The 22,415-nt window shown below is 45.0% G+C and overlaps 1 long non-coding RNA gene across 1 annotated transcript; it reads right to left on the minus strand.

Moving 5' to 3' along the window:
- Nucleotides 1-19,869: 19,869 nt before the first annotated feature.
- On the minus strand, nucleotides 19,870-22,056 carry LOC138521044 (uncharacterized). The gene is made up of 4 exons (XR_011282925.1): nucleotides 21,965-22,056; nucleotides 21,762-21,853; nucleotides 21,174-21,335; nucleotides 19,870-20,548 (listed from the first exon to the last, which is right to left on the minus strand). It is a non-coding gene; the product is annotated as an uncharacterized lncRNA (long non-coding RNA).
- Nucleotides 22,057-22,415: the final 359 nt, after the last annotated feature.

Consider the following 22,415-nt stretch of genomic DNA (forward strand, 5'->3'; position numbering starts at 1 on the left):
ATAATCTGCCAGCAATTCACCACTGGGCACACATTAAAAGTAGTGAGAGGAGTCATCCCCCGGCCAAATGGGCCTTTTAAGCACTTACATATCGACTACGTTCACATGATTCAAGTGTGTAACTGGTACAGGTACTTGATTGTAGTAGTGTATCCATTCTCTAGATGGATAGAAGCAGGTCCATGTACACACCCAGACTACCTGTGCAGCCAAATTTCTTGTGAGGGCAGTGTTCCCTAGATGGGGGGGGGGGGGGGTGTGAGGTGATGAGATCGGACAATGGGGCTCATTTTGTAAATGCAGTTTTTGAACAGATCAGCTTGTTGCTTGGTATAAAGCACAAGTTCTCGTCGGCGTATCATCCGGAAGGTAATGGTATCTGAGAGGCTCAACGGCTTGTTAAAAGAAAGGATAGCCAAGTTGAAGCTTACTCTAAAGAGGGGATGGTTGCACTGCCTTCCACTGGCATTGTATGGTCTTCAGAACCAATCAGGCTCCGACCATCATCTTACACCACACGGAATAGTCACAGGTAGGAGAATCAATACTCCCCTAACCCATCGAGACAGAGCTAGATGTGATGCCCAGCCAACCCGAGAGGTCCTGGGAACCAAATTACAAGAATATCTGAACTGCATGACATCCAGTCTTACTGTAATTTCAGACCAACTGCAGCAACGACGAAAAGGGTGCAGCACAGCACAAAACACAGCAGGGGATGCTACAACAGACCCCGCTCAAGGTCTACGTGTTCCACTCGTCTTTCCTGGAGATGTGGTGGTAGTAAAAAAACCACACGAGGAAGAGGTGGGACGAGCCAAGCTTCAATGGCCCTTTCATCGTAGAGGACTGCACTCCTTCAGCTGTGTAACTGCAAGGCAGGAGAGCATGGATTTTTCTCAATTACATTAAGCCCTATATCGGAGAAAGTCCTCTAGCTGCACCCCGCTGCGAAGAAACTACAGACAACGGGGAAGAACCTCAGCATGTGCAGGAGAGATCCATGACGAGGAAGGACGACGCATGAGCAGCAAAGCCAAGACAAGAACTCTTTAGCAAATTGTGGCTTAAATTGGACATTTCCTCCAAGCAAAAAAGGGGGATAAGGACATAAAACGGACACTGTGCATCCTAGTTGCAGGGTGAAGAAGAAACTGCACATTTAAGCCACAACACGTTTTGTTGACACAAACTTGTGAATCAACCCACACTCCAGCATTGTTGAGAAACAAGACTCACATTGATCAAGGACTTTTTACCTTAAGAGCTAAACACAGTATCCTGAATCATCAAATATCAAGACTTTGTTATGCAGCACTTGTGATATTTCTGCTGGGGGACACCATAAGGGTTGTGCTAACCTGCTTTCAGTTAGTATTGGAATCCTATCCATCACTAGTAGGGAAGGTTACCAGTATCAGACTTTATCCAGGATCCTGCAAACAAGAAGATAATGTGGCAACTACTTATCGTCATCGTGGAAGTCTTCATTGAACTGCTAGAATAGCAGTGATAAGGACACAAATGCTTCCACCACATGTGATAGTAGATGAACTCACCAATACGCTTTTCTTTCGTATCATAGAAGAATGCCCAGCAATCGTTGGGAGAACCACTGACATTCTTACTTTTATTAGAGATCCAGCAAACTCTGAACTCTTGAGCGAGCTGTGGACCAATCTAAGTTATCTGTTCGCAATCCACGCGTCAGGAAAGTGTAAGCATTTTTCACGTCAAGGGAAGAGCCTATAATCCTGAACTCAGCAAGGCAGGACAAATGTCCCTGTCACCGGCGGACAGCCGACTGCCTCACAAATTCCTCTTCTCCCTAGTAACTGACTGAGACCTGTCAAGGTTGACGTTCTCGCCATCAGAGATCCAGCTAACATCGCATAGATGGGAACGCTCCTCCACGGCATCGTGCTTCAAGTGGAGCTGTCCAACTTTCAGAGAGATTACATGAGGAGATTTCAGTGAAACCTTACGCCGAGGGACAGATCGAGGGATCAGAGACAAGAACTTCACCTTTATTTGTTTTGATTGCCATTCTTCCCCATTTCTTCATATTGAACAGTGTCCAGCATGTCCTCAGGGCTGAAGCAGATTCGGGGGGGTGGTCTGGGAACTCACCTACTTTTAATATACACAGTAAAAGTGACTTATTGAAGTGTTAGTCTAATCTATTTTTCCATAGTTTAGCAAGGATACTGCACCCGGTATCAAGAGACAATCGTCACCCGCAAGAGGGGGGGGGACACTTGTGAAGCACCAGACACTTTATGATACAAACTGTTCGAGAACAAGTGAAATGAGGGAAAAGAATAAACATTGACATTTTGTTATGAACGGGATGGCGGCCCAGAACAGTAACCTGGTCCTCCCACAAGCAGAGGGGAGCCCTTGCTTCTCCAGAAGCAAGTGCTGCCGCCTCATGTACCGTACCATCATGTATCTATGCATTGTGTTTATCATTATTTTACTGTCATTAACGATCAGAGCTGGATTTTTTCCTGGTGCACGAAGCGTTCCAATTTCAGTGGACCCACCTGGTGATGTACGCACGAGTCCCACAAAAGCACCCAGACTATATAGTTATTCCAGTCCCGAGAAAATCCGATGGTAAAGTAAATGAACTGAAAATTAATGTCATTAACAGTGACACATACACACTTGAGGTAACGAATGAAAAGAAAAGCTGGAGACAGAGTCAGCATGGAATGAATAAAAATATAGCACTGATCACTAAACACACACACTGAATGCACACGAACCAGGGCAAGTGTCAAAGGCCACAGGACCTCAAGCGAAGACAATCGAGAGCATGAGACTGCCTACCGAACAATTAGCCCCAGAAATTAGAGAGAAACCGAGAATAATCAAGAGAAAAGCCAACGAAAGAAGACTTAACACAAGCCTTTAAAAAGAGAAGCGGCTGTAGGAGAATTCACTGCAAAGACACAAATGTTAATAGATCATTTATTCCCGTTTATAGCTAGAGCAAAGAAACTACATGAGGAACTGAAAAATAAAACCGCAGAGACTGTACTGACAATCACACAAGGAACAAGTACCAGGTCCACGATGCAGCTATACACTGGGCCGGTGACAGGCTGGTGGTTAAAGGCACTTATAGAGAGCAGGAAAAGAATGCAAGAAGAGAAGGAGAGAATTGTGAAACCTCCACCTACCACACCGATGCAGATAAGGAAACCTGCTCCATCGACCAGAATGCCCGAGTGTCCTCCAGCAAGAAAAGCCACACAGACGCGTTTAGAGATGTAGTTATAGCTAACACAGAAAGACAAGAGGAGCCTGCATGAATATAACAATGAATTGACCGACTACCTAGACAGCACAGCACATCTAGGAAACAACATTTGGTACCAGCACATGAAAGAAGTTGGAAGAAGCAAAATCAGAAGGAGAATACTTCGTATGCGCACTTCTACCGTACAGCATGGGGAAATCCAGGATCTTCGTGGCTCTAGAAATTGATGTCCCGACAGCACACTGTCACAAGTAGCAATGTGCAACACCAGAGGACAGCTCATGAGAAGGGACGCCTCATGGATATCGGCAACCGAGACAAATTACCCCGATGAAAATGATTATATGCAGGACATTAAGACGAGAAACAGAGCCCATACAAGGAATCATGTGATCAGGTACGAGAAGCCTGGAGTTAAAGGAACAGCAATCAGATGGGAAGTGAACCCAAAGCTGAATGTCCAAGGAAAAACTCGAGGCAAACAATTGGAAGAACAGAGGCAAAATGCAAATTTGGGGAACAGTGCTTTCACCAAACAGATGGGAAGAAGGAGTGGTAATCTGCTGAGCATGGTGGGTCTTTGGAGCCTAGAAGGAAGCAATAGAGAACTCAGAGTTTGTGCAAACCTTTATGGCCGAAACTCACAAGATTACTGACATGGGTTGAAGACAGATGAGGACCCCTGCAGATAGTACCACTGGAAAGCCTAAAATTGCGCTTCAGGAACAATGGCACAAGGAAGATGGGAGAGAATCAGAACTGTGGACGAATTTTTGAGGCTTCAGGAATGACGCATGGAACTTCAGTAATTATGGATCATTACTGTGCGTGTGGATCCAAAGCATACATAAGACTGCCGAAAAACTGGGGAGGTATATGCACAATAGTGAACGTCCATGTTCCTGCACTAGTGATCCCGAAAAGTGACCTGAATATTGACAGTTTCCCGAAAGCAGATGCTCATCTGAGGAAAAGGAGATCTGTGGAACTGGTATCCCAAAGGAAGAGAGAACATTACTTTTCTGCCAAATCAGAAGAAGCATTCCCTGCAATCCCGCATGAGCACAGGCTTTTCAGCCTCCACTCATCTGTGTTCACAACAATCATCATGCCAAGATTTCAGGTTGGAGCAAACACGAAGTGGTTACAAATCATCAGATGGGAACTACTGCAAACCATCAACTGGACAATAAAGGGATTCAACGCAATCAAGGAAGAGTTACGAGAAATCCGACTGATGACCCTACAGAACAAATATGTGCTTGACATGGTCACAGCGATGGATGGAGGAGTTTGCGCAAAAATCGGAGAATCATGTTGCACATTTATACCTTCCCATGACGAAGAAAATGGAACCTTGACAGAGGCCATAGAGATGCTAACGAAGCTACAGAACCAGATGATCGATGAAACTGACGGAGTTGATGACGAAAGCTTTTTTGGAACACTTTACTCATGGGTCCCACAATGAATGGCAGACATATTCAAGTTTCTGGGAGCCCTGCTACTGATACTATTAGGATTTTGTGTTATCAAGATAATTTTCTCACAATCCCAGAAAACTGCAAAGAAAGCCATAGGGATGAAGATCATGATCGATAGCAAACCAGGTTGGAAGCCCAGAGACCTGACTGATGAAGAGTTAAGAGACTTTGTCAAGGCCAGCAAATTTGTGCCAGAAAGAACAACATTTGTGTATCCCAAGAAAGAAAGTACAAAGGAAAATGGATTTATTGTAGCCCAAATGGACAATGCCAGCTAATGATCTGGAACAAAGATGAACATGTAAAAACAGGAGGAAGTGTGAAAGAAGTGATAAAAATTTGGACTCCAAAGAGACACTCCTTCGCACCATCATGTACAAACCCAGAAGATGAAGAAATGAATACAGAAGACCAAAGTAAGGTGAATACAAAGGAGGAAGCAGAAGTGGTCGATGAACCGACCAGAGGGGGGGAGTGTAGAGGAAGTCCCAGATATGCCATCACTCCAGCCACCCAGTTTGAAATACCAGGAACATACTCGCCGAGATATGCGACGTATGATGAGCAAATAAACCAGCAAAGAGCCGTGCTAGGGCTCTGTCCAGTGCCCATCAGAAGAGCAATACCTGTTGAAGTGCCAATAACCAGACAACCATGGGCAGCACGGTACCCATTGAGACAACCATATCAACAGCTGACACAACATAAAGACTACTTTCAGACTGTCCCAGAAGAGACCCAAAAGACCTTAATCGAAGGCGAATGGTGACGTCACAAGGGCCCGGACAGAAGTGCAGATGAACAAACAACCACAAGATGACACCATGAATAAAGATATCACAGACATAGAAGATAAGACAATTCCAAAATATAGAGAAACGCAACCATAAAGCAGGATGTAAATATGCAACCAGCCAACGCCTGTACATAGGCTTGTAATGCAAGAAGCTAAGAAAACAGTACGGCTTGCAAAGCTAAGTAGAAGAATAGAGCGGCAAGCACCAACTATATATCTACCTCAACGAAGCACATTATACAATTGCGACTCCATTTTACAAAAGCAGAATTAAGCCCAGGCTGCTAGGAATTCGAGGTCAACCCCAGGAAGGGAGGAGAGCAGCAACTCCGAAGAATCGAAACTTAAGAGCATAGCAGCCTGACCGTGAAGGTCGAGATATGGAGGCCCAGGCAGGTGGCGAGGCCGAAGAGGGAATCAAATACGCAAATAGATGGAAAATGAAGCAGCTTCACAGTGTACTGACACGTGACCAGCCAAGCATGGAGAGGTACCAACGGCTCACCCAAACCCAGAGGATGCCATAACTTTTCCTGATAAGAAGCTACCGAGGCCGTCCTCTGTCAACTAATTGACACATAGCCCTAAAGTACTGATTGATGGAAGGGAGGCAGGGTGAATCTTGGGGCATGCCGCATCTTGGTAACCATTCTGCAAGCTTCTAATTAAACTGGAGATATATGCCTAGGGGTGTAACCGACCTAATCACAATGGGCCAAATAATCTAGGGTCCTATAGCTAGTAGAACCAATGAGACGTCGTACTTGTAGTGACGTCTAGCACGAGTGATGTAGAGGGAGGGGCGCAGGCGTCCACCCGATAAAGAGTTATCTAATCCTCACACTGTTACCATATACAGTTATAGTACCTATACTTAAGTTACCTTTTCCAACCAATAGACTTGCATGACAACCTTTCAAGTGTTACACGTCAATGATGATGAATATTGCCTATACAAGTTGCTGTTTTAATGACGATTGTGGAAGTTGAAGCGAGATGGGCGATCGCTTCACTGATGATTTTCTAATGTATCCCTGTTTTTTGTACTCGTCATTAAACAGACTTGCTTTTGGCAAACCATTTGAGTTGTCCTTATTGATTGGTGTTGGATTGGAGTAAGAGAATCCTCACCCCATCCTCCTCAAGGTGCAGCTAAGTACTCGAGGGTGAGCTCTGATCCCATGGGCCCGTAAGAGGTCGCTCCGCCCTCCTGTACAATAACATGATAGAGGAACACTTATTTTCAAAATGACAACATGGTACCACTCCCAATTTGTTTATTCATTGGTGTACTGAGATGGCTTTGACTGAGAACGACTTCCAATTTAATAACAGGCTTTACAAACAAATACATGGTACAGCCATGGGATCGGCAGTTGCACCTACTCAAATCTTTATGTTGAACTGTTGGAAAGTAATATAATTCTGAATAACAAACCCGTACCATATTCACATCATCGAGTGGAAAAGATATCGATGTCTTTTTGATCTGGCATGGTGACGAGATTAGCTTGAAGAAGTCTTTCGAACCGCACGCACTTCACCACACTGCAACAACAAACAAACACAAACCTCACCAACAGCACACGAGGTCTCGCATCGCTCCGATATTCACACCAAAGCTCAGCGCGTGGTGAAACCCGAAATGACCCCAAAGGGAAGGAAACCAGTTTGTATTCTTTAAGGCAGTCGCACCTTATAGCAGCATCTTGCTAAGCTTTTGGCCTCATCCCTGGGCAGTGCAGGAACCTCCCAACATCCTCCTTGTCCCCACGACTGAAGCTCAGGAACAGCGACATCTGCTCGAACTGCCAGGAACAACTGCCTTAGCTAGAGCTCTTGTTCACTGAAAAGGTACTGTGCAAATGCGGTCCGGAAATCTTTTCGGCCATCGCTAAAGTTGGTGGAACTTTGCTAAACTTCGAAGGCTTGTCCTTCTCTAAACATCCGTCAAACTTTCACCTAGCCAAATTCTTCTAAACTGGCAAAGACTTAACCGTTACTACCAGAACTGTGCTATCCAATACAAAGACTCTGAACCATTGACTTTGGCCCAGGCCCATGGGATGAATTGCTGGTTGTAGTATACTGAAACCCTTTGCCCTACCTATGAATGCATTTGTGCTGTTGATTCTTATAACCTTGTCTTTTTACCCCTTCTTAAAGTATATGAAGTGTCATTTTGCTCCCACTTCACAGGAGAGCTAAACTTGTTAATTTACTTAGCGGTTGTGTTTTTGTGTTTTATCAGTGTGTGATATTGAGCTGCTCTTGCCGACTGTAAATAAATGTATATTCTTTTACCAAGAAACCTTGAGTAAGTGTATATTTGAATCACTGTATTTGTTGCTCTTTTGTGTAACTTGTTCTACTGATCACTTAAACTCTTGAAATAAGTCTGGCTGCTCAGCCATCGCTACCACTTTACTGTGTAGTGCAGGCTTGTACCAAAGGTGAAAGTGTGCTTACACTTGTAGTCCTAATTGCATGTAGTGTTCCCAAAGGGTACTGCATGTGATTCTGCCTAACAGTGATGCATCCGGCCTCCCCATTCCCATTGAGTCCAATGGGACTCAAACGGGAATGGGGACTCATTTTACAGTGCTTGCGAATGGGCAATTACAGGGTGCCTCCGGGGCTGTGTTTAATGCCCTGGTAATTACCTATTCCCTGGTGCTGGAAAACTCATGACTCTGGCGGCAGCAATGCCGGTATTTACCGGCACGGCTACCACCAGAGTCATAATGAGGCCCATTGTCCTGATAGCATTGGACATGCCTTACTTTCCCCAATAGCCAGTGCATCACCATTTGGAACACTGAGGATGCGGATAGGAGACCAAACAGCATTCTCTTGATGGAAAATCCCCCTCATGGGGGATAAATGCCATTAGATGTAGAACTACCTGGTGATAGGCAGAAACTAAATGCAGTTTCAAGAACACCTTTGCTTTCACGATAAGCACAATATCTCTTCCATGTTTGGCAATGGGTGTTTTTTCACTATAACACACCTGTTAAGCAGACGTAAATCCACACAAACTGCCCCATCACGAGTTTGGTGGTAAGCCTTAAATGCAGCGGTAACGCTATTACCGCTGCATTTAAGGATCCACCAAATCATGGTCTTGGCGCATTTATTCGCCACGATTTTGCGGATTTTTGGCGCCATTACCGCCGGGCCAATTCCCGAATGGGCCCAATGAGGAATGGGAACTTACTGTTCCGCCAAACCCGTGATCCGGTGCTAATAGCACCAGGGGTTTGGCAGTAACGCTAATCGCCGGGGTTACCGCCCACCTCGTGATGAGTCCCAAAGTCTAATTTCATTTAGAGCTTTCTTTGCCACTGTTGCTGGGGATACCCAGTCGACAGCCCTGCTTCTCCATTATCCCTTGCTGATCCAAGATCTCCAGCTCTGCCGACACCGTCTCTTAAACTCACTGGTACAGGTTTGAGCCTTGCCACAACTGGTTTAGTATCCTTTCTTATTTTAATATGATGGACAAAACCTTTGAGTCTCCCAACCACTCCCATAAACATATCCTCACCACACAACAGTTCCCCTTGTCTTCCTGTGCTCACGTCCAATACCTGTTCAGCAGTGTTGGGGTCTCGTCTTAAATGCATTTTTTTTATTCTCTCCAACCCAACAATGATGCACCCTAAACTGACACAAACCTTACCCTGGGTACTTCTCCCTTTGAATTCCAACTTGGTTGTAAATTATCCTATGAGTTTTATTTTATCCCCATTATACCCTTCCAGACTGATGTCCAGAGCTTGACAATTCCTCTATGTACCACCTCACATCGTTTTCATACACACTCCTAGAAATCAATGTTATTTTGCCCCTGAGTCAGTCATTATTTCCATGCATCTTACATTCATCATAACATTCCCCATCAGACTCTCGCATTCCTCATCCTTATCAATGCCGATGACCGTAAACTTCATTATTTCCGCTGTATTGCTTGTCAGTCTCTCCATCTTCAGTATCATCTTCTATCTCTACACCACTTTAAGTGGCCTCGTTCCTGATTGGAAATTGTCAGAGTAGTTTGCAAAATGTCCCAAGTTTTTCACTTTTGTTGCAAGTATGCCTCCCTCCTGGACAAATGTTACAGATGGTAAATTGTTCCATGCTCCTGCACCTGAAGCTTGCCTTCCCAGCCATTATGTCTCTTTCTGTCTTGATTGCCTGTCTATTTACTCATTGCCTCTCCCATTTAGTCTCCTTTGTCGTAATTACGTCAGCCACTTCTGGGGTTGCGATTGGCTCTCACTGGGATTTCCGGTGTCAGTTCTGTGTCAATTTTAGTGCTTATTTTTGCAACACACCATTGCGATTTCAAGTACTTTATCCACGAGGGATCATCTTTTAGCCAATGCTCCTCACTTATCTTGTTGTTCGAACAGTGAACCAGAAACTGGTCCCGGATGTGCATGTCAAATTTATTTCCAAATTTGTACATGATAGCCAGGTACCATAACAATCCTCTCGAGGATCTCAGTTTTCCTGAATTCGTAGGGCAAAATCGTACCGTTCAAGTATGGTACTGGTTTTGGGTTGAACTGAAGGTCTCGTTTTTGCAGCATTATCTCCATGTCCATTACACCCTCTGTAATGGGATCATAAGCTGGAATGTTGTGCAATGTTTCAGAAATCCTCTGCCCTTTGTGTCCTAAAAAGTGCATTAATAGCAAAACTTTGCTGTCCATAGTGTATCCATTCCAACAAGAAGCATGCATGTGGTGCAAAAAGCCCTACTTCCATTGTGTCCCTAATGGGCCTGGAAGGGGTAGGAAGACATGGATTTTCCCTTTATATAAGTTCCGGTGTTACACCACCTTCCTCTCATTTTTCTTTTGTCCTTTTCCTCACCCCGTGGAGCCGGGCAGCAAAATCTCTTTTCCTTGTGTGCACATTCACACGGAACCCGCTGTGGCTTGGTTTCCTGGTTGCTGAGCCACTGTCTCCTTCCCCTGGAAAAGGTTGTGATGCTCTCTGGACCCTTCCTCTAGCAAACTAACCATTGGGCTCTGGGCCCTGTGGAGCGAGCTTGTGAGCCTTTCTGTTCCCAGCCGCCTCCTCCATCCAGTTAACTCAGTTTCCTTGGCTGGGCAGGCTTATTCGTTCGCTTGCATGTGGCGATGGGCTCCACTTCGCAGATGCGCCGTCTTCCCGTGTTGTACACAGTGCCAGCACGAAGGTGGAGGTGGGTGCTCATAGACATCTCTTAATCTCAGATACTTAACTTCATCGCCAGTATTATGGTGCTGGCACGGTAAGTGATCTAAGGCTTCATTACTCTTAGGTGCTAAATTGACCTGAATTAGGAAGGTGCTAAATTGACCTGAATTAGGAAGGTGCTAAATTGACCTGAATTAGGAAGGTGCTAAATTGACCTGAATTAGGAAGATGAACATGTTGTGAGTGTTCAGCGCTCACTCAGCTTCAACAAAGAAAACAGCAAGCGGGCAACGATGGCCACCATGGAACATGTTACTACTGTTCATAGGGGAAAGAGGCTCTTCACCCAATCACATGCCCGGCGAAGAGGAACCTCCTCCCCTCAATCTACGTGTATAATCTAGTTGGTGAACAGACCCAGCCATCCGAAATGGCGGGACAGAAAGTAGGACTGGGATGAGGAAGAGTAGGATTTAGGGTAGTAGTAGTGTGCCAATTATATAGCGCCTTTATCCCATTAGTATGGCCTAAGCATGCTTTGTGGTGGGAACGCCCTCGGTATGGGAAAATTGTCAGAAGGATTAGAATGCCTGGGTGCATTTGACCAAGATAAGGAGTCATCTGTGCTGGCCGAGCTCCATTTATAGCAAACCATGATGGTCAGGCATTTGGATGGGTGCTGAGGTGGTCAGGAGAATGAGAGACTTTAATTATGTGTGCAGCTAGACTGAAATTTTTGTTGCAGCTTGTTGCTGCATTCTGATGGCAGAGAGTTTGTGCGTTGTGGTATCTGGTGTATGGAAAATTAGTGCCTGCATGTGGTTAGCCGTGCCTGCGGCCGGTGTGCACCGAAGTTGTGCGTGAATACGTACCTTGAAGCTCGGAAAGGGGCCTTTTACTTGATGTAGCCATTTAGTCAGTCAGATCTTCTGTATACAGCCGGATTCCCCTAGAAACATTTTAGTGTAATAGAAAATCTATCCACACAAACGTCATGGGTAATAGAGAGGATATACCCGCATAGCTGCTGCATGCCATGTGTGGCCTCCTCATGAACTCTTGGTGCAATGAGACAAACTGTCCATGTTGGTTCTCCACGCGCAATTAGACGGGATGCCATTATAACATTGTAGTCATGCTATGCAGGCTGCCAAACAAATATATTCTCAGTATAGAACAGGTCACCGTAACAGATGTCCATTCTGATCCAAGATCAGACCTTACTATGCTCTTTTGTAATACTCTGGGTTGAGTTGGAGTGTGGCATGGAATGGTTGAGGTTCATGGCTGTGCCAAGGCCTGGGTTGAACAAGGTGGGTGTGAGAAAGGGGGGGAGGGGGGAAGACATTCAGGTTACTGGAGGGACTAACCAGATTTTGGGTGATGAAGATTACCACCAGTAAATAATCCAGGTATGAGCACATCCTCTCTCTTCCTTGTCCCAGTCCTTAACACAATATATAGCAAGAAGGACCTAGTCACATTAAAACAATAAGGCCACCAGTGCAAGAATTTGCAGATTGGAGATCTCATTACATGAGACACTGCATACTGCAGGCATTGGTGAGCACAAAGGATGGGAATGCGAACCAGATAAAGAGCGACTTGTATCAAACACAAACACACAGGGCCGCATAAATTTGCTGGTCTGGAAACAAGGGTGAGGTTAAGATGAGCGGCACCCTTGTTTCCGGACTGACAAACTAGGAGTCTGCCTGCTGAGGCCACTGTGCCCGATAGGACTGACCCTGCCGGGCACAGCAGCCATGGTAGGCAGACCGTTCAGGGAAGCACCAGCAACGGTGCTGGCGCTTCCTTAGAGTCATATGGAACTCTATGGGAATGAGGACTTACATTTTACCGGCGCCTGACTTCCGGAGCTGCCGGACTTGTAAAATGTTACTGCCACCGTGAGATTACAAGTCTGGCAGCATCCCCGGACTTGTAATGAGGCCCATGGTCTATCACTGCAACAGATAGCTAATCTCAGTCATTCCAGTTCCTACCCTCAGCAAACTAATATATAAGCATCAAATGGAACTATGTCCCATAGCCAACCGTAAAACTCACAGCGCGGTTAGGTGTTGAACGGTTACTCACCTGGACCATCGAAAACCCATCCACCCAAAGTTAGCGGGAACAGTACCGGGCGAAAAAATGACCATGTTGCCCCAAAAATACACCAGATAGACACACAGAGCCACAAAGGAAAACCGGTAGATGTCAAACCACGATGGTAAAAAAACTTGTGGTCCCACAACCTCATCAACAACTAACCACAAACAGTGAAGGCTTAGTCCTAGGGAACAGGAAACATACCAATCAAAGAGGACTACCACTCAAAGAACTACAACCCACAACTCAAACAGCAAACCTCGCCACAAGAAAGACAAAGAAGCTAGAATGGACAGAAGAAATAAAAAACGAAACCTCAGCCTAACAGGAAGGCGCCGAGCAGCAAGATCTCACAACTCTGACAAACTTGGTGAAGATGAGGTTTAACAGCACGAGGACAAATACAAAGAACAGAGCAAAGAGACTACATCGCTCGCTACCTCCCCACATACGACTGCTTTGTAAGTAAAGACTGATTACCAGCAATAAATCGACAAGCAAGAAACAAAACTAAAACAGACCCCACCAGGACGCCAAACGCAGCACGACAATTAATGAACCACCCAAACCCGGAGAACACCATTGACAATGCTACAACAAGAATCAGAGACAAACTTGAATCCATTACCTTCTACACACCCTACATCACCAAAGACTGGAACAAAGGACGGGCACCAACATAACTTTACCAGCCAGAACGAAACAAAATCAAACCGCCCTGCAATCAATCTAATCAGAATACTCTAAGAGACTGACCTACCTCCGACAGAATGACTAAAGAAATCCCCGACCCATCCCACGAGAACAATCATGTCTAGTTGTGCCCAGATTTAAGCTAAAAAAAAGGTAGGGGGAACCAAGCTTCCCTGTCCCGGCAGTCCAAGCCTGGAACGCCTTACCCCCTTCACGAAGATCCAACCAACGTTTCTTCATGTTTAGGCGTAACACCATAAAATGGCTTTTTACTAATGACACCAATAGCCAGCCTTAGCCTGTACATATGATGATCCCTAGCCTTTTCCCACTGGTACGTCCCTGACTATTATCCTCTTTGACCACTAAGTTGCTTATATATCTCCCTTAGGCCGGTTTTCTATGCATAACTCAAATGTATCCATTGCTTCAATGTAATTATTGTAGCTATTGTATCCATTGCATCTGTATATTGACTGTAATTATTGTATCCACTGTATCTATTGTAACTAAGCTTAAAGTATACTTGTAAACTTCTGTGCTAAATGCGCCCAGATACCCCTGGGTTGGGTGTGCCATACAAATAAATAAAGAAACATACATACATACCCCAAAGAACCCCTACTCCCAAAAAGGCACAATCAGGAGCGAACCGCCAGCAATGGTAACTCACCTGACAACACATCAAACTAACAACCCACAAGGAAAATCAAACAAGCTAGACTGCAGCCTGCTCAGCATCAGATCCATGGCCTACTAGGTGAAGGAGGCACAGACGTGCTTTTTCTTACAGAAACCTGGTTATCTGCTAATTACAAAGCATTCGCTAACAAAAGCCATACCAGACAATTTCAAATGAATACACGCCAGAGAAAATCGAAGAGGAGGTAGAATTGCAATCATACACAAAGGGCACATCCAGCCACTCCACCCGGCCCAACAGATGTAGAAGACTGAATCCCTCCTCATCATGATCAAACTTAACGACCAAGCCAACATAGTGTACCTCCCGATCTACAAACTACCATCCTACAACACCAACTTTGCGAAAAAACAAGCAGACTCCGCCGCCATTTTATCAACCTACCACCACAACCTAGTCATACTGGGAGACTTCAATGTCTGGTCAGCGAACCCACTCTGCACTGCTGGATCTACCCATAACGCCGGACATATCCTGGACACAAACTTCTACAGAGAAGGACTATGAGCATCGGTGCCACCCACACCGATGGTATGGAGCGACCATTACCCGATTCCATTCTACATCACACTCCAAACCCACCTACTGGCCGGAAAGGTAATGCTCTATGCCAGCAAGAATAGAAACTGGAGGAACCTAGACCTGAAGCCCTTAAACCAACTAGACTGGACCCTACCTAGCAACACAGAACCCATCGAAACAACCCCAGAATCAGTGGAAAACACACTCAACATCTGGATCATCAAGGCCCTAGACCAACTGGCACCAGTAAAACCTTTCAAAGCCACACCAAAAAAACTGGCTACAAAACGGGTAGCAGAAGAACTTAAAAGATTTTTTTTTAAAAAAATGCAAAATGGAAAAAACAGGGAGAACAGTACAACCAACAGGACAAAATAAAATACCAGACAGCTCAGACTATACAAATCAACAGTACCCAAAGCTAAAAAATAAATACTATGCCACAAGAATTTAATCAGCAAACAATCCACAGAAAGAACTCTTCAAAATTAATAGAGATTTAATAAAGCTAATCCTAGAAGAAATCAGTCATGCTGCCACAAGCACTTTGTGACAGCATCATCAACCACCTGAGATCAAAAATAGAAACAATCCAGACAACACAACCCGGCCGAACACAACCACAGCCGCTGTACCACAGACAAGGGGTGAAACGCAGACTACAGCAAAACTCACCTGCCTAGAACCAATCAAACAAGAAACCATTGCCACACTGATCAAGGACACCAACCTTGCAGAACCCCCCCCCCCCGACATCTTCAAAGAAAGCCTCATCAGAACCTCAGCAACACTTCCAGAACCTAATGAACCTATCACTCGAAAAAAGGAATCGTACCAACTGCCTTCAAATCAGCATACATCAAACCACTTGTAAAAAAGGAATCAAAACGCAGAGGACCCGAGCAACTAGTCTATTTTATTTTTGTATTTGTAGAGCACACTACAGCCCACAGGCAACGAGGCGCTTTAAGGAAGTTTTAAGAAGGCTTGCTTGTGGGTTACAATAAGAGGCCCAAGAAGGTATGCTTAAATACATTCACTTAGATACATTTGCTCGGTTCCAGATGTTACACATTGAGCGTTACAGTTGATTACCGGATTGCAAAACAGATAAATATCATATACATGGTGACAGTAGTAGTGCAAATCTAGTGGGAAGTGCTCTTTAGACGAAGAGCTGGGTTTTTAAGGACTTGCGGAAGGCTGTGTGTGAGTCGATTGATCTAATCTGAGCTGGGAGGTTTTTCCATAAGGTTGCCACCATAGTGGGGAAGCTGGTGCCTCCTGCACATGTGCGGGACAGTGATGCTGTTAGCATAGGCTGCCCTCGAAGGTCTGGCAACTCTTTGTTTGGTGATCCTTCGTGTCAGATAGGGAGGGGCCTGATCATGAAGACATTTATGTATAAGGGCCAAAGTTTTAAAGACCACCCTTTGCTTGATGGGGAGCCAATGTACCTGCCTCCTGATCCCCGAGATGTGATCCTTGCGCGAGGTGCCTGTAGCAGCATTGGGCAATCTGGAGCTTGGCGAGGTTTTTTTGGGAGGTTCCAATGAACAGGGCATTGCAATAGTCCAGTCTGGAACCGATGATGGCCCTGGCTATTGAGATGCAAATTTGCCATGATAGGAAGGGCCTGATGGCATTGATGAGTGGAGTGGTTTGCTGCAGAGGAGGCGATAGCATTGACCCGTCTGTCCATGGTGAGGCTGGGTTTGAGGTACACACCCAGTGTTTTGATCATTTGAGAGACTGATGGGAATATTATCCACGGTGAATGATGGTACTTTTTATCAAGTTTTCCCAATGTTGATGGGGAGCTGCCCAGCAGGAGTTCGGACTTATCACTATTTAGGCAGAGCCAATTCTCAGCCATCCATGATTGACTACAAACCGATATCCAACTTGCCCTACCCAGCAAAGGCCCTGGCGAACCATGTGTACAAGATCCTACCTAAATACGTCAAAACAAACAGAGAACTTGACCGATCACAAGTTGGCTTCAGACCGATAAGAGGAACAGATCTGGGACAACCGTAAAATAAATGTAGACAGCGACGCCCAATCGGCCCTCATACTATTGGACATATCTGCAGCTTTCGACACAGTCAGAACACTAATAAAAAGACTGGAATGTGGCATACAGGAATCCGCACTAAGGTGCGTTACCTCATTCCTCACATATTGAGCCAAAATAATCTATTTACCACTGTTCATTTCAAACAGCAAAAATATCTCCTGCAGAGTACCACAGGGATCTAGCCATTGTCCCCTGCTTTTCAACATTTACATGTGCCCCCTAATGAAAATCATTCAAGCCCACTGACTAACCGCCTACAACACACAACTGATAGTTCTTTTGTTCCTGGTTTGTGGTCGTCTTAACTGTCTCACAGACATCTACAACTGGAAGACAACCTCAAACTGAACCTGGCAAAATGGAAAAAATGCTCTCACCCACAGAAATCAACACACCCAACTCACAACTGGACTGGCCGGCCGGCATGGGAGCACAACCAGAGACTTCCAACATAGTAAATAACCTAGGAATTCTCATGGACAACAGACTATCCCTGCGACTGCAAGTCTACACATTCACCAAAAAATGGTTCTTCCTCCCAATTCAGGGGACTACTTTTCAACCACTACCTGGCACCTCTTCCCACTACATCGCTACTTTCTGCTCCAATTTTCAGTGTTATGCGGATGACACCCTGCTCTTTTTCAGGCTCCCCTCAGCCACCTCTGCTCCGTCTCTCATACCAGACTGTTTGGCTGAAATTCAGGAATGGTGTGCCACCAATGATCTCTGCCTTAATGCCGGTAAGACAGATCCTCCTCATCGGGACAACCCACTCCATTTCCCCTCTCTCTCACTGGCCACCCACAAAGGGCCCTCTTCCTGCTCCTTCCTGTGAGGCTAAGAACCTTGATCTTCGACTCCACCCTCTCCTTCTCTCCTCATATCGCAGAGGTCTCTAAGAGGTCACACTATCAGCTGCACTTCCTCAGAGGTATTCTTACTTTACTCACTTTCCCCCAGAAGCTCAGTCTTCAGAGCCCTGGTCCTCTCTAGGCTGGACTACTGCATGCAACAGCCTTTCTAAATCTGCCTGTCTCTACTAGTCAACCTTTACAACTTATCCAGAACAAGACTGCAAGACTTATCCTTGGCCTGAAGCCGAGGGATCGTATCTCTCCAGCTCTGAAATCTCTTCACTGGCTCCATTTGGCTGCAAGGATCAAGTTCAAGACCTTTTGCATCGTCCACAAGGCTTTCTGGGGCATGGGACCGCACTACCTTCAACGTTCTCTTCCAACACATCTTCCTTTTCCAGCTCTCCGCTCATCCACCTCCAACTCTGAGGTGGAGACGCTTCTCCAAGCAGAGAGTGGGGGCAGGGCAGATACAGCCTCCCTGCCTCTCTCAAACTTGAGCAGAATCACCAATTTCTCTCTTCCTCTCCCCTGCTGATGTCCCGGACTGCTCTGTACACTGGTCACCTGGCCACCCTCTGAACTTGGGCGCAGGCTCAGATGCCATCACACTGCCTCCAGGCTGCCCGGGACTTAAGGGTCTGTATCTCCAACTCTACAGTCCCTTCTCTCTGCAACTATGAGCCACCCTCTGGCTGCACTTCTCCTCTCTTCCCCGCACAAGCGCAATCTGAATGACAAGGCCTAGTAAGATCGTTGTTTTGTCCCCCTGTTTCCCCCTCCTTGTCGCGCCTAGAAACACTTGTGTACAGGCATGTTATAAATGACTTATCATACCATATACTCCCATACCTCTCCTCACAGAACCTTCACAATCACATCACTAATACTACAAGCATTGACTACGCAAACAGCCTCTACCTAGGAATGCCAGAAAGACTCACCAAGAAACTCCAGGGTGCAAAACATAGCAGCCAGGATTCTACTGAGATTAAACAGAAGAGACCACATCACTCCAGCTCTGAAGAGCCTACACTGGCAACCAGTAAAAGCATTAAATTAAAAGCACCCTGTATCGCCCACAAAGCCTTACACAGACAACGAGCCAATTACTCCAAGCCAAGTTCAGCTGCTACTAGCCAAGAAGGGACCTAAGATCAAGCGATGACCTACAAATGGAGACAAAATACGGAAAGTGCACATTCGGAAGAACAGCGTCCTCACGTCTAATTGCTAACCTTTGCAATACCATACCCAAAGAAATAAGACCACATCACCTTCACAAAATGACAATACTTGGTTATTTAACAGACAATGACAACCGCAAAGGGACATCGGCAGCAACAACATTGCAGACCAAAAAGAAATACACTAAGGGACCCGGCCACAGATAAAAGCAATATCTTAGTGGACAGAACAACCCCACCCCCCCAACCGTGCCCAACAACTAGAGCGATCAATGAAGAGCAGGCCGCCCAACCAAAGGACAGATTTAGGGATAACACACACGCAATTATTCCAAGGAAACACAGACAAGTAAACCATTAAAACCCAAGCATCACCCAGCCTGCTCACCCACCCACATCCACAGCTGCCCGGCTGAGCACCTCTGCCTCTATCGCTATATCTCCAGCTGCACAACCTTTCAGCCACCTACCTGACATCAGGCCCATACTCAACAGCCATAACTAACCTGGAAGAGTAACTAGGAACACACAAGGTACAACCACCCAACTGCCACCATAACCTAAGTCAGCACCCTGACCTAGAGGGGCCGACGAACCACAACTAAGAACGGTGATAGATACCATTAAGCGGCAACCAAAGACTTACCAGAGGCTTCACCAAACCGACCGACTTACTAACCCATTTCTCCTTCCTGCACCTGGACCATTACCACAAAAAAACAGCAAAATGTGTCCCTACAGGAAGTGGTCTACGGGTAATGTGTTGTATGAATCACCTACACCCGCACAATTTTATATAAACGCAAAAAGCACAAAAAATGAAAGATCAAGGATGACTCCTCTCTGGATATGCTAATCAATTTACCAGATAGTGGCCTAATGTTTCCTGGAAATTCAAGATATCACATATGCAGCAGCCCACAATTTAGACCTTTATCTGAGTCATTAGTTTTTCACCATCAACTCAAACATGCTTTTCATAATTTATTACAAAAGTTTATATCAATTATTTATACAAAAGCATACAAAATCTTTACAACACGTGACAACGTTATTAAAACAAACTTATATTGCAGAAGAAAAAGCAACAAATAGTCATCTAAATCAAATAAAGTTGTCAATGATGATTGAAACTCGACAAACAGCAGAAAAAACAAAAAGGAAGAAAGGAAAAAAGAAACTTTCCAATATGCATGAAGTTTCACTAGAAAATCATAATTAAATTAGTATCCTACAATAAGAAATGCTGAAAAATAGCTAAAGCAGATTAATTTCTTTCAAAAAGATCATCCAATTTCCATAATGTTGGTAACTAATCATTTTGAGAACAGTCTCAATAGTACAGCAATTCAACTTCAATTGTTGATTTGAAAACATCCTATAATCACAAAAAGAAATTATTCATTTGTTTTTGTTGTACAATTTAGGATTAAATCGCTAATAGAAATTGGTTCATATGTAACCACTATCCCACTCTTTCCTACAATTCTGCTAAAGGTCTATGTATATGGCCTGTGTTGGTATGCACAGGCCTAACAACCACACCTGCTGAAAAAGTCAAAATGGCGAGGTGAAATACGTTCCGGCGTGTTGATCGGAAAGAAACCGCCTTCCTCAGGACCTAAGTTCAGATGTGTAAGAGCAATGCCCCTAGAGGAAAAGGAATAAGGAAAAGAAAAGGAATACATTACTATCATGGAAAGTGAAAATGTGCAACCCTCCACACCATTAAAGGTTAAAAAAGGAAAATAAATTGAACAAAAGCTGCAAAAAAAATAACGAAGAAAAAAAGAAAAAAAACTTTGTACTAAAATCCAATGTTTATGGGCAACTGATTCTCCCAAGAAACTAAACATTTGGATATGCTTAGATGTATGGAGAGAATGCCACCACTTCATAGGCACCAAGGCCTTATATCAAGGTCAAAGGGGGGGGGGGGAGAGAAAGGAAAGCCAGATTGGAGTCAAGCCGGATGTTCAAATGACGGCACTATAACAAACCAAGTAAAGTGTCTATGCTTTAAGATAGTATGGAGTAAATAAATATGCACTGTGAAAGAGTATGCATCACAAAGATGTCCCCAAGGGTTCGAATTGCTGATCTAGTGTATCCAAATAAAATCAAAGTTGGGTATGGGAGCCATGAGGTAGATGTCATAAAAAAACTTCAGAGAGCAATCAATGCACAAAACAGGAAGGGAAACCAAAAGTCATCAACTGCCCCGGCCATATGTATATTCAATGGTATACTGATTGTATGTATGCTAAACGTTCACCTGTGGTAAAATAAAGTGCACCAATACATGCGTCAGCACTGGGCGCGGTCAAACCAAATGCTGTTTAAAGTGGAATCCTCCAAGGTCTGTGCAGTGATGAAAGCGTGCTGCGACACAGAGCGGTGAACTGCAAGGAGTGCAGGCAGCTCTACAAAGCAGCAGCTAAAGGAAAGGGTACAAGCGTAGATTTCAAAACAATGTACAGGCGCAACCAATGCGGTGCAAAATTCACAAGTTGCCCGGCCATATGAAAGTATACTAGTGTCATGTATGCTAGCCCCCCCCCCCCCGTTGCAAAATAAAGTGCACCAATACCGGTGTCGGCACTGGGCGCGGTGAAGTCAAATGTTGTTTAAAGTAAAGTCCGCCAAGTTCTGCGCAGTGATGCAAGCGTACTGCGACACGGAGAGGTAAACTGCAATGAATGCAAGCAGCTTAACAGCAGCAAAAATAAACAATACAAGTGTAGATTTAAACAGGCTATCCAGACGCAGCCCGGGCGATACAATATTCACAGGCTGGTAATTACTAGCAACGGGCATACAAGGAAAAAGAAGCAACACGCAAAGAGCTCTAAGCTAACCATACCATATGGTGCTACTGATGAAAGCCATATTAAATTCGCATACATCAAGCGTTTCACTGGAAGCAAACAACGGCCGTTCCCTAGTGTGAAAACACTGCAGGGGAAAAACAGATGACAAAAAGGAAGGATTAAAACAGGGAGTTGCTCAGCCAAATGGGAGCAAATTGCAACGTCTGTGTTCCTGCGAGCACCGCGGACAGTTTACCGTGATAGAAAACGCCGAGGTAATGGACAGAGTGTCTCCTGGACGGGTAAACAAGTTGCAAAATGAACACAACCTCTCTAGGTTGCGGTTTATATTTAGATGGAGCGCCAAAAGGCGAAATAGTGGCCAAGGGTGAAATAACACCCTGATTGCATTAAAAGCGGTCACCTGCCCCAAGGGAGAAATATATGCTTGTGAAAGCTGTGGACCATGAGCCTGAACATGCTATTAGATATTCCAAAATCTTGTAAAGTGGCTCAAATGACAAAAGATAGCAATTGCAGTCCAAGGTAGCAGCCATTCTCAGCTCGGGTATCCATGCATAGAGGCACATTAAAAAATGTGCCATGTGCCGGGTACGTTACCCAATATGCTCCAGAGAAAAATATAAGGAGGCCCAAACAGCGGCCGGAGGATAGAACTACCGGCTTGATACCTGTGGGGCATAACC

This window comes from Ambystoma mexicanum, chromosome 13, assembly GCF_040938575.1.
Source record: "Ambystoma mexicanum isolate Mex_15411 chromosome 13, UKY_AmexF1_1, whole genome shotgun sequence".
NCBI classification, from domain to species: Eukaryota; Metazoa; Chordata; class Amphibia; order Caudata; family Ambystomatidae; genus Ambystoma; species Ambystoma mexicanum.